Source organism: Heloderma suspectum, chromosome 9 (genome assembly GCF_057233095.1).
Source record: "Heloderma suspectum isolate Gila_16-S chromosome 9, 16-S_ref, whole genome shotgun sequence".
Taxonomy (NCBI): domain Eukaryota; kingdom Metazoa; phylum Chordata; class Lepidosauria; order Squamata; family Helodermatidae; genus Heloderma; species Heloderma suspectum.
This window is the reverse complement of record NC_139466.1, coordinates 37969504-37983661: the sequence shown is the minus strand read 5'-3', so window position 1 is coordinate 37983661 and position 14158 is coordinate 37969504. Positions and strand designations below refer to the sequence as shown.

Here is a 14158-nt window from a genome sequence, read left to right as displayed (position 1 = left end):
AGCCCTTAACGGCTTGGGGCCAGGTTACCTGAAGGATCGCCTCCTCCCATATGTGCCTGCCCGGACCTTAAGATCATCATCAGAGGCCCTTCTCCGTGAGCCCCTGCCAAAGGAAGTGAGGCGGGTGGCTACTAGGAGGAGGGCCTTTTCTGCTGTGGCACCCCGGCTCTGGAATGAGCTCCCTAGTGAGGTTCGCCTGGCGCCTACATTGTATTCCTTTCGGCGCCAGGTGAAGACCTTTTTGTTTTCCCAGGCATTTTAGCATTTTAGCTTTCTAAATTTTTATCTTTGCTGTTTTAAATCTGTATTTTAAACTCCTGCACTGCTGCTAGGTGTTATTGTGGTTGTATTGTTATATTGTGGTTTTAATGTTCTATATATTTTAAATTGTTTTATTGTGTGTTGTTTGGTTTTAATTTTTGTGAACCACCCAGAGAGCTTCGGCTATTGGGCAGTATAGAAATGAAATTAATAATAATAATAATAATAATAATAATAATAATAATGATGATGATGAAGGGGAAAGATGCCAGTCCAAATTCTGATTTTCCCCGGGGCTAATTCACACAAACTGGCATGTAAAAAGGAGCCAGTTGAAGTGCTGTGCATGATATTTACTTATTTATTTATTTAATTTTATTTTTACCTTTATAGCCCACCTTTTCCTCCAAGGAGCCCAAGGCAGCATACATGATCCTCTCAGGATACAGTGATAGCTTATGTACTGAGGTTCAATTCCCAAAATAGTGGCCCAAATCGGTACAGAGGGCAACTGCCTTTCTCTGATGGTATAGTTCAGCAGTCTTCGATTTGGTGCCCTCCAGATGTTTGGGGACACAGCTCCCATCAGCCCCAGCCAGCATGGCCAATGGTCAGGGGATTATGGGAGTTGTCAATCAAAACATCTGGAGGGCACCAGGCTGAAGTAGTGCATGGGGCAAGCTTGTTTATTCAGGGTGCTCTGGAAACCCTGAATGCACACTAGACCTGTGGGCTTGTTTTAGATGTAATGCCCAATCATGGCTCAGAACTGTTGGGATGGACTTTCCAGGAACCTCAGGCCCATAGACTCCCTCGTCCCCTGGCACATGGTGATTCCCCTTTTCATGTTTGGAGGCAAACCATAGTTTGCTGTTTCATTAGATCTTGCAAACCTCCAATTGCAGTATAAAGAGAAAGCACAAACCATAGTTAAGTGAAATGGCCATCTATGTTTTTTTTGTTCACAGCAGGAAAGGAGTAGGGGGTGTATGAGAGATTCGTTTCAGCTCATTTTTGATCAGTATTTCACCCAGTTTGCACCTTCCGGCCCAAACATGGGCTCAAATGCAATCTGTGGTTGAAGTCATTTCCAAGCTTGATTTACAGATTAAAAAGAAAAAAAAATCTTTTGACAGCATGCATACATTTTAATGCTATGCCGAAAATCTCTCCCACATATTTTTCAACCATTCTCATTCAGTTTGATAGAAGAGAAATTGCTTTCAAAAAGAAATTCAACAGTGAAAAAATTTCAGAGAAATTCTCATGGGTTGGGTTTGGGGTTCTTGGGCTTACCTTAGGAGGTGGCCATGGAGTGAACACAAATGTCATGTTTTTTCATTGTACAATCATCTCTCTGGCAGTCTGTAGCCTCCTCAGCTTCAATTAAAGCTCACTTTAAAGCACCATGAGGTAATTCCTCCCATAGGGCTTTTTCAGATGAGGACATGTAGGCAGCCTGGCTGGGAGGCTATCTGTGATTAGGTAAGTTCAAAAACACCACAAAAAATATGTTATAAAACATCCTGAATGAGGCAGAACAATGGAAGCCTCTTTTGTGGGAGGAGAAAAACTCAGGAAATTGGAGGACAGATTTTGGCAGGGCACTAACTCCCCCTCATCCCTGGGGCTAGACACAACATTGCCCCCACCGGCATCGCAGTAGATGCAAACTGGTGGCCAGCCTGCCAAGACAGTTGATGCTGTTGCAGTGCAACCCCCCCCCCAACACTCCCCCCCCCCCACCAAAAGAAGCTGTGCTACAAGCCAATGCGGTTTCTACCTGGGAGAACTGGTTAAGAATTTCTCCTCCCGCTGGAGAAATTTGGTGAAGTTGTCTCCTACATTTCTCTGCCCACAAGTAAGGTGGAGAATTTCAAGAAGCCATCTGCACACAGCTCTAGTACATTTCAAAAATGCGCACAAACATGCTGTAATCATGGGAGAAGAATGCATACATTTCAAAAATGCGTATGTTTAAAAATGAGTACATTTCAAAATGAGCACGTTTCAAAATGAGTACATTTCAAAACTGTAAACATCTCAAAAATGCGCACAGTTGATGCATACATTTGGAAAAATATACATGGAAATCATATAGATTTTCATGTAAAAAGAAAAAAAATCCTAAACACACTTAGGGCGCAATCCTATGGCTGCTAGTCAGTGGCTAGACAGCCTTAGGATTGGTCAGTTCCTGGGAACCGATCTTAGAGCCCATGCTCCGCGGTCGGTTCCTGGAGAATCACCCTCCACCCCCTTCCCATGCTTCCTTGTAGGCAGTGCGGATTGACCCCGCACTCCATGCTCAGAAGAGCAGCGCGGAGCGGGGGAAACAGGGCGTTCCTGGGGGTGGGCCAGGGAGTGGAGTTCCGAAGTGCCGATATGACACTTTCTATGTGTCATCTGGCCTCCCCACCCTGCGCTCTGAGGTCCCGCAGTTAGACAGCCGAAATCAGCTGCCTGCTCCTCACCGCTCCTCCCTCCCTGTAGTGGATGGGCAGTCGCTTCTGAGTTTGTAGGCGGCCTTCCCCCCACCCATAGGATTGCTCTCTCCCTAGGAACTAAGTCCCATAGAACACACTGAGACTTACTTCTGAGTACACTGAGGCACTGCATTTAGCATGATTGCACTGGGTTCTGCAATCTGGGTTTGCCGTCAGAGCTTTGCTACATCTGAGAGTGTTATCTTTTTGTAAGCCTTAAGACAACTCCATAAAGTAGGTCAGTATTGTTATCCCTATATTACTGATGAGGGACTGCAGCTGGCTGGCTGGCTGAGGACTCCCCTAAGACTCCTTAGTGAACTTGTACCCAAGGCAAGATCTGAGCTCAGAAGCGCCTCATCTTAGCCACCAGGCTGCAGAAGCTCTGAAAGGTCTCTTTTGGCAGTCCCTCCATCCATCCCATCAGCATCAACGCTCACCAGTCGCCACCAGCAAGGCCAGTGTCTGACTACTTTCCTTTAACACTCCTATCTTGGGGCATTCTTGTTCTGTCTCAAGTGGTGGCCTCAGTCAGATGAGGCCCCAGGCCCACAGGGAAGGGGGTTCCAGCCCAAACTCCAGGTTTCAGCCCAGTGAGCAGAACAAGGCAAATTTCACTTCCTAGTGAGGCAAGGTAGCAACCTGGATATCTCCATGTGGGGCTCAGCCTAGGCTTTCGTACAAGCAGGCTGGAATGTTGCTTTAGCAACATATATGCCAATCTGAGCCTGCCTACATTTTAAGGTTTTGGGGCCAGGCCCTTCTCTCAGTACCTCCACAATGAGAGGCACATTTGGTGGGGCTGTGTGAGAGGGCCTTCTCAGTGGTTGCTCCCAGTCGCTAGAACTCCCTGCCGAGGAGGCTAAGTTGGCTTCCCCGCTGTTGTCCTTCTGCCAGCAGCCCAATATATTTTTATTCAGACAGGCCTTTGGCATGTAAGCTGGTCTATTGCTGAAGAAAGGTTGCATTGCGTTGGGTGCTGTTTATTTTTTATGGTTGTGTTTTTAATTGTGTTGAAATTTTGTTTTTATGTTATGCTTTAATTAAGATGCTGGTTCTAGTCTGTATTTTCCTGTTGTTAGCTGCTTTCAGTGCCATTTTTTTTTTGGGGGGGGGGGTGGAAAGGCAGTGGAGGCTGGTGGCTCCGATTTCGGTGGGGCAGTGAATCCATTCTGGGTTTCAGTCAAAACCAGACAGAACTCACATTTTGGGAATAGGGTTCAGCACCTTGGATAGCTCCCTAGAGTTCTGGCTGGTTCGGACTAAAACCTGGAATGGCTTCACAGCCCCAACAAAATCAGAGCCAGCAGCCTCCACTGTGGAAAGGTGGGATATAAATTGAACAATAAATAACAAGGCTTCAGCTCAGTCGGGGGGGGGGGGTCAGCTGGAGCAGCCTGTTCCAGTTAAAGGGGCCTGGCCTGCTTCAGAATCTGTTGGCTTCAGCCACACAGGTGAGGCCATGGCTCCACCGGGGATCTCGTCTGATCTCGGAAGCTAAGCAGGGTCAGCCCTGGTTAGTACTTGGATGGGAGACTGCCTGGGAATCAGGCTTCCTGCAGTGAGCAGGGGGTTGGACTTGATGGTCTTGTAGGCCCCTCCCAGCCCTATGATTCTATGACTATGACCATGGATTCAGCCGCGTGACCTCCAGTGCTGGCTCCAGGTTTCCGAGGGCTGTTGGCAACACACCCTGAATGGCCCCCCTCCCTCTGCGAGTCTCCCTCCTCATCACCATTGTCACCAGCTACTATTACTCCTCTTCCTCTTTCTCACCATTGCTACCACTTGCTTCCCTGCCCGGCACATGGCCAAGGAGCAAGCAGGCCGTGGCGTATCCTGTCCTCCTTCAACCACCACTGTTGTCTGGACCAGAGTGAGAGAGAGGTGAACAAGGGGATTGCAATGGTGAAGAGGAGGAGCCAGTCCAAGTTGCTTTTGTCAGTGGGCCCCTGCTGGTGTGTTGTCCGGATTGATTCTGAGCGCAGGGAGATAGCAGCTCAGATTCAGAAGAGGAGCAGCCAGAACCGGGGGAGGCATTTTCACAGGCCAGTTCAGGTATGAGTAGGCGTGCTTCTCAGGTTACCAACTCCCAGATGGCTGGGCATGAAGCTACCTCCTTACCCCCCTCTGTGAGAAGCAGCAAGCAAGAGGAGGAGGAGATTGGGGACTGTGACCTAAGAGACGCCAGGCGGCGATGCAGAGCTAAGAGGGAAGCGTCAGGGGTGGAGCTCAGACGGTTGGCCCAGTTGAGAGGCTATGCAGGGGAGCAGCAGGCGAGGGGCAGGACCTCCCTCCCTAAGTGAGCCTAGTCAGACAGCCGCCCTTTCAAACTGTGGGCAACATTCGGTGATCCCATTTGAATCCCCTGGAGGCATTCCTTTGTAGCCAGAGAGTCCTCGAGGATTTGCATCTGTAATGAACCTGTGAATAATGAATTAAAGGCGTGAGACTGAAGCCTCTCTTCTTGTGTGTTTGTGAGTGCTTGAGGAAAGACGGGGCCAAGGGAATCTTGACAGGTGTGTGCCCTCAGCAGGTGCCCAACTATGCCTAGCCTTGACACCTGGTGACCTCCTAAGGCTGCGGTGGTGGTAGCAAGATCAGTTCCTGATGTGGAGGGCCTTTCAAGAAAGTGGGATTGTCTGGAAGTGCATTAAGGACAGTTCCCTCTCCCACTCTCCCACTTCCTCCAAGTCCTTGGCCTCATCTCCCAAATCTGGGCAGTCTGACCCCAGGATGATGGCCATTCCACAGATGTTGTGGGTGGAGGGTAACCCCAGGGTGTACTCAGTGGGGAGATCCAGCCAGTCTTGGCTCTCTGGTGACTGTCACTGAATTATACACATATTTCCAAACACACGTTTGTCAGATTCATGTATTATGTTTTTAGGTGTACATCTAAAACTGGATGAGGAAATCCGTGCAATTGTCAAGATTCCTTTAGCCCGCACTTCATTTCAGTGCCCAAACATACACAGATGAGAGGCTTCAGTCTACAGCTTTTAATCCATTACTTCACAGGGTCATACAAATGCAAATTCTCAGAGAAACTCTCTGTCTACAAAAGAATGCCTTCAGGGGATCCAAATGGAATTTATTAGAGTTGCCCGCTGTTTGAAGAGGGAGGCGGTCTCACTAGCCTAACTTAAGGGGGGCCTCTCTTCTTGGGAGGCCTCTAAGCTCAGCTTCTCACACAAGGCCAATCGGGTAGACCATCTAAGTTCCTCCCCTGCCTTCTCTCTTTTTGCTCTAGGCCTGCGCTGGGCATCTATTAGGTTAAGCTCCTGTTCGCTGCCTCTCATGGGGGGGGCAGGGTGAGGAGAGACCCTCAAGCTCAACCATCTGTACATTTGTAACCTGAGAAGCAGGCCTACTCATATCTGGACTAACCTGGGAAACACCTCCCCCATGTCTGATGGTTCTCCTTCAGAATCTAAACTGCTATCCCACTCCCTGCTCTGAGAAACACCCCTGACAGCAATGCTCTTTTCTTGCAATGCCCATACTGATGCAGAGATTGAACCTGAGACCTGATGCAGAAGAATCACTAAGGAGTACACCAATTGAAAGCAATGAGGTAGAAAAATAATAAATGAGGTAGAAAAATCCAGATTGGATATGAATAAGCATCTTGTTAAAAGCAACGGAGTAAAAACAAGCATCCAGTTAACATTCCATGGATCCTAAAACCAAGGGTCAAATGAAAGATTATGCTAATTGTATAGCATGTAGCTGACCCTACTCTTTTTTATTGTTATTATTCAAGAGTAAGTGTGTGCAGCCCTGCTTTGGATTGGAGCCAGCGTACACCTGAAGGAGAGGATTAAACCTTCCTTCTTACATCTATTTGCTTCCCAAAATTCCATCCCCCTCCCTATGTGGGGATTAAAAAATGAAAATAAGTGTCAACTGGAGTCAAGGGAGGCTTCCCCACCCCCCTTTTAAATCCCTGTATGAGGAGGGCAGAATTTTGGGTTGCAAACGGGTGGGGGAGGTTTAATCTTCCTCTCCCAGTGCGTGCTAGTCCCTCTCCGAATTGGGGTCGCACTTACGTACTGTAAGAAGAAGAAAAAGCTCAGCTTCATGCCATGCAATTAACATAACATTTAGTTTGACCCCAAGATATCCAAGACACGCTACGGCGTTTCTGCACATAGCCCAGACTGTAGTGAGAAAAGGGAGAATGCTGTAATAAAGGAACAGGATTCAAACATCCCTGATTCCGGTTATATAGTTTTGTACAGGCTACATAACACACTGCTGCCCCCGAGGTCTTTTGACAATGCTTTCCATGAAGTACTTTTGACAGTCACAAGGCAAACGTGTGCAGCACTCACCTGCCATTAGTCACACTTTGAGGAGATGGGGCTGGTTGGTTGGAGAGGGCACATGAAATGCCGGGTGCTGTGGATATTGGGTGATGCCAGCCACAAACACCATTGGCCGGGTTACAGATGGAATTGTTTGGAAAGGTCGCTGTGCAGTCACGTTTCGGTGTTCTGAGCTCCAGATGTCAATAATAAGCCACAACGGGGGTATGCATTAGTTCCAGGCTTAGCTGTGAGGTACACTGATAACTTAATAGCACACGGCTGCAGTGCTGGCTGCTTTTAGACTATTTACATCTCATTCTCTTTTAAGTGTTTCTTTCCCCTGTTCCCCTTTACAGTGGAGGTGTTCAAGCAACAATTCTTTCTTCCGAATAACAGCTTGAACTTAACACCAACAGGAAAACAGTGTGCAAGAGGCAGACTTTTGATCAGCCATTTTGCCCCGTGCTGCAAAACTGGCAAGATGTTCGTTCCAGTGATAGTTTATTAACTTTCTAGCCCACCCTTTCACTAAAGGTGGGTTTATACAATCAGCATGTGTAATTCTCTTTTGGGGTTGGTTACTTGAGTGTAGAAGAAGGCCTCTGGGAGTTCTGTTTTCAAACATGCATCCTGGTGGTCTAGGAACACTTCTGCAGGGGTGTGGAACCTCAGGAATGCAGGACAAAACTGCCCTGCTGGCATTCACCAAGTGGCCACGCCCCTTCCCTTCCCATGGCTCCACCCCTTTCTCCCAGCCACCAATCATTTTGTGTTTTCCCAGCTTTTGTGCAGTTCCCTTATTTTAAAAGGTTGAAATGCCTCCCCTAAAGCTTAGTTACTCGCAGTAAGACCATTAAGCTAAACTATGCTGGCATTTCTGGGATTTTGCCTTTGACCTTTTGCATTCAGCCCCCACCCCACCCATGGAAATGTGGCCCCCGAGAGCTTATTTGAAACAGAATGTGGCCCTTGGGCTGAAAGACAAGACCGAGGTACTTTTGGTGGGAGACAAGAGGAGGCTGGGGGATGTTGACCTGGTGTTGAATGGGGTACGGCTACCCTTGAAAGACCAGGTCAGCAGCCTGGGGGTCATTTTGGACTCCCAGCTGTCCATGGAGGCTCAGGTGTCAGCTGTGAGCCGGACAGCGCTGTATCAACTCCATCTGATACGGCGGCTGCGCCCCTTCCTTCCCGACCATCTGCTGCCATCGGTAGTACATGCCCTGGTCTCCTCTCGTTTTGACTACTGTAATGCGCTCTACGTGGGGTTACCCTTGAAGACGGTTCGGAAGCTGCAGCTGGTACAGAACGCGGCGGCTCGCCTGATTAAAGGCAGCTGCCGGCGAGATCACATCACTCCAGTGCTGAAGGAGTTGCACTGGTTACCAGTTGTTTTCCAGGCCAAATTCAAGGTCTTGGTTTTGACCTTTAAAACCCTATATGGTTCCGGCCCAGCCTATCTTAAGGAGCGCCTCCAGCAACACCAGACAGGCCGCTTAACAAGATCAGCCTCGGATGGCCTTCTCTCTGTCCCATCAGCCAGGCCAGCTAGACTGGTGGGGACGAGGGAGAGGGCCTTCTCTGTGGTGGCCCCCACTCCGTGGAACTCCCTCCCTAGGGAACTCCGTCATGCCCCCTCTTTAATGAGCTTCCGTCGTGCATTAAAAATGTGGTTGTTCAGGCAGGCATTTGGGGTGGGTTAGGGTATTTAAAAAAAAAAATTATGGTAGAATTTTATTGTTTTAAATTGTTTTATGGTATGTTGTACATCGCCCAGAGTGGCTGGGTGACCAGCCAGATGGGCGATTAATAAATTTAATAATAAATAAATTAATAAATAAATAAAAAGAACAGCCCTGACTTATGTAAGAACATCAGAAGAGCCCTGCTGGATCAGACCAAGGGTCCATCTAGGCCAGCATTCTGTTCACACAGTGGCCAACCAGCTGCCCACAGGAAACCCACAAGCAGGACACGAGTGCAACAGTTTCCTCCTGCCCATGCTCCCCAGCAACTGGTGTACCTAGGCATCCTGCCTCTGATACTAGAGGTAGAATATAGCCATCAGGACTAGAAGCCATTAATAGCCTTTGATAGCCTGGTGATGGCTCCCCACCCCCCATGCTTAGAACAGGGTTCTTTAGCCTCCGTTGACAAAAACATAAATGGGGAGGTGTACACATTGTGCTCTCCTAGCCACAGACCATAACTTTACAGATTCTACCCCCCAAACACACACACACACGCGCACGCACAAAATGCATGGGAGCATTTAGAAGATCATTTCACCACTGTATCACAGAGCTCATAACTGACTTGTGGCAAAGCGCATTCTACAAACAAAACAGAGTGCAGTGCACTCCCCCTAAAGGATCACGTTCGTAGTTTGGGGGTGCTCTTGGATCCAGAACTGTCACTTGAGGCACAGGTGAACTCAGTGGCACGGAGCACTTTTTATCAGCGTAGGCAGGTATACCAACTACGCCCTTATCTGGACAGTCATAGCCTAGCTACCATTATCTATGCTCTGATAACATCTCGTCTGGATTATTGCAATGCATTATATGTGCGGCTGCCTTTGAAAACGGTCCGGAAACTTCAGCTACTCCAAAATAGGGCAGCAAGATTGTTAACAGCTTCGGCTATTGGGCGGTATAGAAATGAAATAAATAAATAAAATAAAATAAATAACAGGGACTGGCCAATGATATCACATTACGCCAGTACGCTGTGCTGGCTACCAGTCCATTTCCGGGCCCGATTCAAAGTGCTGGTATTAACATTCAGTGCTCTTAACGGCTTGGGGCCAGGTTATCTGAAGGATCGCCTCCTCCCACATGTGCCTGCCTGGACCCCAAGATCATCCTCAATGGCCCTCCTCCATGAGCCCCTGCCAAAGGAAGTAAGATGGGTGGCTACTGGGAGGAGGGCCTTTTCTGCTGTGGCACCCCGGCTGTGGAATGAGCACCCTAGTGAGGTTCTCCTGGCACCTATGTTGTATTCCTTCCAGTGCCAGGTGAAGACCTTTTTATTCTCCCAGGCATTTTAGCATTTTAGCTTTCTAGACTTTTAGCTTTGCTGTTTTAAATCTGTATTTTAAATCTCTGCATTCCTGCTAGGTTTTATTCTGGTTTTATTCTGGTTGTATTGTTATATTGTGGTTTCAATGTTCTTATATTTTAATGTTTTTATATTTTATATTGTTTTACTGTGCACGTTTTTGGTTTTAATTTTTGTGAACTGCCCAGACAGCTTCAGCTATTGGGTGGTACAGAAATGAGATCAATCAATCAATCAATCAATGTCTAAAGTGGGTTCTAGTCTGAGATGTGGCATCTTGCTTGCGCCACTATCCGAGCCCCTGCCTGGGCTGGCGTTTTGAACCCAGGTCTCCTCCTGTTCTCTGGCATTCATCATACTGCCTCTTGGAGCTGCCCATTCACTAAATGTCTCTTAATTTCATCAGCCGATGAAGGCGCTGATGCTGCTTCTGCTGCTAATACTCCTGTTGTATCAGCTTGATATTGACTGAGGTGGTCAGTGAATCGTCTGGAGGAAGCCATTCAGGTCTCGTGGGTGGCCCCGCACTGGGATGGCAGGAGGCCCAGGCAATTGCTGGATGTTGTCAGAACCTTTGGGGACCCTTTTTGGAAGTGCAGAAAGCTGGTGAAGCAGAAAATAAACTGGCAGAAGGGATCGGTGACTGGTAGAGGCGTCTTCGGGGAGGATTTCAGTGTTCAGATTTTTCAGTTTCTTGACCTGTGTGGGGGACATGCGGCCCTGTGGCTTATGCACACATCACCAAAAAAGACGAAATGTATCATCACCATATGCAAAAAGGACATCCATTTGCATAAAATGTCACTGTGTTAATTTATATGCATAGATGACATTTAGAAATAATGAGTGTACTTTCAGTCAGGAGTGGACAACTTGTGTCCCTCCAGACAATTTTGCCTACAACTCCCATCAGCCCCAGCCAGGATAGCCAATGGTGAGGGGTTAGGGGAGTTCTAGGCCAAAACATCTGGAGGGACACAAGTTGCCCACCCCTGTTTTAAACAGTAATTTCTCTCACCATAGTGATGAAAGATTATGACCTTCTGTTCCCTTTAACTGCAGATGCGCAACTCCAAGGCCCTGCTCTCCCATCCTATGGTTGCTTCTCTTGAAACCAGACTTGACTGGACTGCCCTTCAACTAGAGGACACCTTCAAACTGAGGAGTGTCCTCTGACAGCCTGTCACCTAGAACAGCCTTTCTCAACCTGATGCTCTTCATACGTTTTGGACTACAACTTTCATCACCCTTGACCTTTGGCCATGCTGGCTGGAGCCAACTGGGTTCTGTAGTCCAAAACAACTGGTGGGCACCAGGTTGGGGAAGGCTGAACTAGAGGACTGTCTAGGCACTAGGCACATTGCCTACTAGGCACATTGGCTCAGTTCTGGAGGCTTCCATTTTGTACCCCATGCTCCATCTTGGAATGCATAGACACTCAGCTAGCTTCTAAAGGCAGCTGGGTATGACTCATCCTTCTCCTCAAATGGCATTCATGACTTGGAAGCATCCTCTGCTTTGGGCATGATCCCCTGGGGAAGACACCATCAAAGCTTCTGTACTACCTCCTTACTCTCCTGAATCCTTCAGCAGGAACATGATCCAGTCAAGATGCAGCTCTACACAAAGCACAGTTCTCTGTTTAGAGTGTGCAAGCAAGCATATTTTACCATATGTAATTAGCATGAGCCAGTGTGGTGTATGGCCAGTGTAGTGTAGTAGTTAGAGCAGGAGTAGGCAACCTTTTGGAGCCATGAGCTCATTTGGCAATTTGAGAAACTGTCCTGGGCACCACTACAAAATGGCTGCGATGGGAGGTGTGGTCAGTGAAAAGTAACCTGCCCAAAAGACTGAGGACAAAGCAGAGGGAGTCTGAACCCCAGCACGCTAAACAACAGCGCCAACAGAAACCCATTTCACAGCAATCCCACCTGATGGTAGGGGTGGACGAAAGTCACTTACCTTTCGTCGAAGGTTGTTCGCGGTGGGGGGGAGGCGCTTCGCTGCTCCCCCCGCGAAGTTCAGGCCAGGGGGGGAGGCTTCCCGCCTCGCCCCGGCCGAAATTCAGGCTGGGGAGGAGGCTTCCCGCCTCGCCCGGCCGCGAACTCGAAAGTTTAAAAAAAAAAAAACGCCCCCGTGATAGGCTACGTGACGATTGACGTAGCCTATCACGGCTAGATCTGCAAAGTCAGCCGTGATAGGCTACGTTAATCGTCACGTAGCCTATCACTGGTGACTTAAAAAAAAAAAAGCGCGTACGCTAATGGCGGCCCCCATAGGGAGCCGCCATTCGCGTTCCTTATTTGGTCGCTGTAGTCTACGTAAATCTTTATGTAGACTATGGCGAAAATAAGGGCAACGCAAATAGCGTTGCCCTTATTTTCGCCGTAGTCTACGTAAATCTTTACGTAGACTACAGCGACCAAATAAGGAATGGGAATGGCGGCTCCCTATGGGGGCCGCCATTAGCGTACGCGCTTTTTTTTGTTTTAAAGTCACCCGTGATAGGCTACGTGATGATTGACGTAGCCTATCACGGCTGACTTTGCAAATCTAGCCGTGATAGGCTACGTTAATCGTCACGTAGCCTATCACGGGGGCGTTTTTTTTTCTTTCATTGGAATGGCGGCGGCGGCGGCAGCCGGTCGAAAGACTGGCTGCCGCTCCCGCCCCGCTCGAACACCCGCTGAACCGCCAGCCGGACCCGCTGCCGGGAGGGACATTCGGTGAAGGTAAGTCCCGTCCCGGGGGGGGGGGTACGGGGTGCGGGGGGGGTGCGGAGGATTTCTCCCCGAAACTTGTTCGGGGGGCCGAACACGTTGGCGCTCGCCCCCCCGAAGTTTCGGGGAGAAATTCTCCGCCATCCCTACCTGATGGTAAGAAAATGTGTTACTTAAAAAAAAAAAAAAAAGTGGGAAGGGAAGAGCACCTTGGGGGCCACCAACAGAGTTATCTGGGGATACATTGGTGCTCACAGGCACCACATTGCCTGCCCCTGGGTTAGAATGATAAGCTAGGACTGGGGTGACCCGGGTTCTAGTCCTCACTCTGCCAGGAAGCTCACTGGGTGACTTTGGGCCAGTCCCTGACTCTCAGCCTAACCTACCTCACAGGGTTGTTGTGAGGATAAAATGGAGAGGAGGATCATGTATGCCGCCTTGTACTCCTTGGAAGAGAGGCGGGATACAAATGCAACAAATAAATGAGTCATTCGGGAGGAGCCAGAGCGCAATGGCAGCACGCGGGCTTTCGATACGGAAGGTCCCAGGTTCCTTCCTTGGGAGGTGGCCACCGTGGCATGTTTTAGGCTCCAGCTGGAGACCTCTCTTTCCACCCAGGCCTTCCCTGACTGCCCAGGCTGTCGACTGTTAGTTCTTCGATTTTATATGTTTTAACTGAGAATGGTTTTGCTTGTTTGTTTTACATGTTTTAACTGAGATGTTTTATACTCTGTTCTTTACTGTTTTAACCGTGGACCCCACCCTGGAACGCCCCCTTTTGGCCGCTCCACAGTCCTCTTGCGAGCACGGAGTATGGGGCCATTCTGCACTGCCTGTGAGGCAGCGCGGTAAGGGGGGAAGGTCAGTTCTCTGGGAACCAACCTCGGAGCGCCGGCTCTGAGGTTGGTTCCCGGAAAACCACATATCCTATGGCCATCTAGCCACTGACTAGTGGCCATAGGATTGCTCCCTAAATCGACTGAATAAATAAATATCTCCACTTAAAAACAAACACACAAACAGTCATTTAGAAAGGCTGCCTTGCACACCAGTAGTCAATACTGGACTTGATGTGTCAATGGTCTGACTCAGTATACATTAAGTAGAATGTATTCGATTCAATAATAATAAGTATAAGTATAAGTCGTGTTTATTTCTATGCTTATCTTAAGATTCCAGAATAATAGTTTGTAATTAAACAATGATTAACAGTATTGGGGCTGAACTATTGGGTGCAATGTGCCATTGAATGGGGCAGCATAAATTTTCTTAGGAAGGTGTGTGTGTATTTGGGTATTACGTAGTGAATAGTATGTGC

At 48.4% G+C, this 14158-nt stretch overlaps 1 protein-coding gene across 1 annotated transcript in view; it reads left to right on the top strand.

Moving 5' to 3' along the window:
- The window catches only part of TRPC5 (transient receptor potential cation channel subfamily C member 5), a 220095-nt gene that overhangs the window by 54780 nt on the left and 151157 nt on the right, over positions 1-14158 (top strand). The window lies entirely within an intron of this gene.